Source organism: Pristiophorus japonicus, unplaced genomic scaffold (assembly GCF_044704955.1).
Source record: "Pristiophorus japonicus isolate sPriJap1 unplaced genomic scaffold, sPriJap1.hap1 HAP1_SCAFFOLD_30, whole genome shotgun sequence".
NCBI classification, from domain to species: domain Eukaryota; kingdom Metazoa; phylum Chordata; class Chondrichthyes; family Pristiophoridae; genus Pristiophorus; species Pristiophorus japonicus.
In genome coordinates this window covers 611132-617131 of record NW_027252779.1, presented here as the reverse complement: position 1 = coordinate 617131, position 6000 = coordinate 611132, and positions in this window count along the sequence as shown.

Genomic DNA, 6000 nt, shown 5'->3' with positions numbered 1-6000 from the left:
CAAAGCCTGCACACAGACATATATCACACACACAGTCTGTACACAGACATATATCACACACAAAGCCTGTACACAGACATATATCACACACGCAGTCTGTACACAGACATATATCACACACATGCAGTCTGTAACAGACATATATCACACGCACATAGCCTGTACACAGACATATATCACACACACAGTCTGTACACAGACATATATCAGAATCACAGCCTGTACACAGACATTTATCACACACAGAGCCTGTACACATGCATATATCACACACACAGTCTGTACACTTAAATATATCACACACACAGTCTGTACACAGACATATATTACATACACAGCCCGTGCATAGACATATATCACACACACCGTCTGTACACAGACATATATCACACACACAGTCTGTACACAGACATATATCACACACACAGCCCGTACACAGACATATATCACACACACAGCCTGGACCCACATATATATCACACACACAGTCTGTACACAGACATATATCACACACACAGCCTGGACCCACATATATATCACACACACAGTCTGTACACAGACATATAGCACAAACACAGCCCATTCACAGACATATATCACACACACAGAGTCTGTACACAGACATATATCATACACACAGCCTTTACACAGACATAGATCACACATACAGCCCGTTCACTGAAATGTATCACACACGCAGTCCGTACGCAGACATATATCACACACACAGTCTGTACACAGACATATATCACAAACACAGCCCGTACACAGGCATATTTCACACACACATCCTGTACACAGGCATATATCAGATTCACAGCCCATACACAGACATATATCACACAGACAGCCCGTACACAGACATATATCACACACACAGTCAGTACACAGACATATATCACACACACAGTCTGTACAACTACATATATCACACACAAAATCTGTACACAGACATATATCACACACAAAGCCTGTACACAGACATACATCACACACACAGTCTGTACACAGACATATATCACACACAAAGCCTGTACACAGACATATATCACACACGCAGTCTGTACACAGACATATATCACACACATACAGTCTGTACACAGACATAGATCACACATACAGCCCGTTCACTGAAATGTATCACACACGCAGTCCGTACACAGACATATATCACACACACAGTCTGTACACAGACATATATCACAAACACAGCCCGTACACAGACATATTTCACACACACATCCTGTACACAGGCATATATCAGATTCACAGCCCATACACAGACATATATCACACACACAGCCCGTACACAGATATGTATCACACACACAGTCAGTAAACAGACATATATCACACACACAGTCTGTACACATACATATATCACACACACAGTCTGTACACAGACATATATCACACACAAACCTGCACACAGACATATATCACACACACAGTCTGCACACAGACATATATCACACACAAAGCCTGTACACAGACATATATCACACACGCAGTCTGTACACAGACATATATCACACACATACAGTCTCTACACAGACATAGATCACACATACAGCCCGTTCACTGAAATGTATCACACACGCAGTCCGTACACAGACATATATCACACACACAGTCTGTACACAAACATATATTACACACACACAGCCCGTACCCAGACATATATCACAGACACCGTCTGTACACAGACATTTATATCACACATACAGTCTGTAACAGACATATATCACACGCACATAGCCTGTACACAGATATATATCACACACTGTTTGTACACAGACATATATCAGAATCACAACATGTAAACAGACATATATCACACACAGAGCCTGTACACAGACATATATTACACACACATCCTGTACACTGAAATATATCACACACACAGTCTGTAAACAAACATATATTACACACACACAGCCTGTAAACAGACATATATCACACACACAGTCTGTGCACAGAAATATATCACACATACAGTCTGTACACAGACATGTATCACACACACAGCCCGTACACAGACATATATCACACACACAGTCTGTACAGACATATATCACACACACAGTCTGTACAGACATACATCACACGCACAGTCTGTACAGACATATATCACACACACAGCCCGTACAAATTTATATCACACACACATTCTGTACAGACATATATCACACACACACAGCCTGTACACGGACATATATCTCACACACACAATCTGTACACAGACATATTTCACACACACAGTCTGTACACAGACATATATCACACACAAAGCCCGTACACATACATATATCACACACACAGTCTGTACACTGACATATATCACACACACAGTCTGTACACAGACATATATTACCTACACAGTCCGTGCATAGACATATATCACACACACCGTCTGTACACAGACATATATCACACACACAGTCTGTACACAGACATATATCACACACACAGCCCGTACACAGACATATATCACACACACAGCCTGGACCCACATATATATCACACACACAGTCTGTACACAGACATATATCACACACACAGCCTGGACCCACATATATATCACACACACAGTCTGTACACAGACATATAGCACAAACACAGCCCATTCACAGACATATATCACACACACAGAGTCTGTACACAGACATATATCATACACACAGCCTTTACACAGACATAGATCACACATACAGCCCGTTCACTGAAATGTATCACACACGCAGTCCGTACGCAGACATATATCACACACACAGTCTGTACACAGACATATATCACAAACACAGCCCGTACACAGGCATATTTCACACACACATCCTGTACACAGGCATATATCAGATTCACAGCCCATACACAGACATATATCACACAGACAGCCCGTACACAGACATATATCACACACACAGTCAGTACACAGACATATATCACACACACAGTCTGTACAACTACATATATCACACACAAAATCTGTACACAGACATATATCACACACAAAGCCTGTACACAGACATACATCACACACACAGTCTGTACACAGACATATATCACACACAAAGCCTGTACACAGACATATATCACACACGCAGTCTGTACACAGACATATATCACACACATACAGTCTGTACACAGACATAGATCACACATACAGCCCGTTCACTGAAATGTATCACACACGCAGTCCGTACACAGACATATATCACACACACAGTCTGTACACAGACATATATCACAAACACAGCCCGTACACAGACATATTTCACACACACATCCTGTACACAGGCATATATCAGATTCACAGCCCATACACAGACATATATCACACACACAGCCCGTACACAGATATGTATCACACACACAGTCAGTAAACAGACATATATCACACACACAGTCTGTACACATACATATATCACACACACAGTCTGTACACAGACATATATCACACACAAACCTGCACACAGACATATATCACACACACAGTCTGCACACAGACATATATCACACACAAAGCCTGTACACAGACATATATCACACACGCAGTCTGTACACAGACATATATCACACACATACAGTCTCTACACAGACATAGATCACACATACAGCCCGTTCACTGAAATGTATCACACACGCAGTCCGTACACAGACATATATCACACACACAGTCTGTACACAAACATATATTACACACACACAGCCCGTACCCAGACATATATCACAGACACCGTCTGTACACAGACATTTATATCACACATACAGTCTGTAACAGACATATATCACACGCACATAGCCTGTACACAGATATATATCACACACTGTTTGTACACAGACATATATCAGAATCACAACATGTAAACAGACATATATCACACACAGAGCCTGTACACAGACATATATTACACACACATCCTGTACACTGAAATATATCACACACACAGTCTGTAAACAAACATATATTACACACACACAGCCTGTAAACAGACATATATCACACACACAGTCTGTGCACAGAAATATATCACACATACAGTCTGTACACAGACATGTATCACACACACAGCCCGTACACAGACATATATCACACACACAGTCTGTACAGACATATATCACACACACAGTCTGTACAGACATACATCACACGCACAGTCTGTACAGACATATATCACACACACAGCCCGTACAAATTTATATCACACACACATTCTGTACAGACATATATCACACACACACAGCCTGTACACGGACATATATCTCACACACACAATCTGTACACAGACATATTTCACACACACAGTCTGTACACAGACATATATCACACACAAAGCCCGTACACATACATATATCACACACACAGTCTGTACACTGACATATATCACACACACAGTCTGTACACAGACATATATTACACACACAGCCCGTGCATAGACATATATCACACACACAGTCTGTACACAGACATATATCACACACACAGTCTGTACACAGACATATATCCCACACACAGCCCGTACACAGACATATATCACAAACACAGCCTGGACCCACATATATATCACACACACAGTCTGTGCACAGACATATATCACACACACTGCCCATTCACAGACATATATCACACACACACAGTCTGTACACAGACATATATCATACACACAGCCTGTACACAGACATAGATCACACATACAGCCCGTTCACTGACATGTATCACACACGCAGCCCGTACACAGACATATATCACACACACAGCCTGGACCCGCATATATATCACACACACAGTCTGTACACAGACATATATCACACACACAGCCCATTCACAGACATATATCACACACACACAGTCTGTACACAGACATATATCACACACACAGTCTGTACACAGACATATATCACACACACAGCCTGTACACAGACATATATCACACACACAATCTGTACAGACATATGTCACACACACAGTTGTACAGACATGCATCACACACACAGTCGTTACAGACATATATCACACACACAGCCCGTACAAATTTATATCACACACACACATTCTGTACAGACATATATCACACAAACACAGCCTGTACACAGACATATATCTCACACACACAGTCTGTACACAGACATATTTCACACACACAGTCTGTACACAGACATATATCACACACAAAGCTCGTACACATACATATATCACACACACAGTCTGTACACTGAGATATATCACACACACAGTCTGTACACAGCCATATATCACACACACAGCCTGTACACAGATATATATCACACACACAGCCCGTACAAATTTATATCACACACACAGACTGTACAGACATATATCACACACACACAAACTGTACACAGACATATATCTCACACACAGTCTGTACACAGACATATTTCACACACACAGTCTGTACACAGACATATATCACACACAAAGCACGTACACATACATATATCTCACACACAGTCTGTACACTGACATATATCACACACACAGTCTGTACACAGATATATATTACACACACAGCCCGTGCATAGACATATATCACACTCACAGTATGTACACAGACATATATCACACACAGCCTGTAGACATACATATATCAAACACACAGCCCGTACACAGACATATATCACACACACAGTCTGTACACAGACATATATCACACACACAGCCCGTACACAGACATATATCACACATACAGCCTGGACCCACATATATATCACACACACAGTCTGTACACAGACATATATCACACACACAGCCCATTCACAGACATATATCACACACACACAGTCTGTACGCAGACGTATATCACACTCACAGCTTGTACACAAATATAGATCACACATACAGCCCGTTCACTGACAGATATCACACACGCACTCCGTACACAGACATATATCACACACACAGTCTGTACACAGACATGTATCACAAACAGAGCCCGTACACAGACATATATCACACACACATCCTGTACACAGGCATAT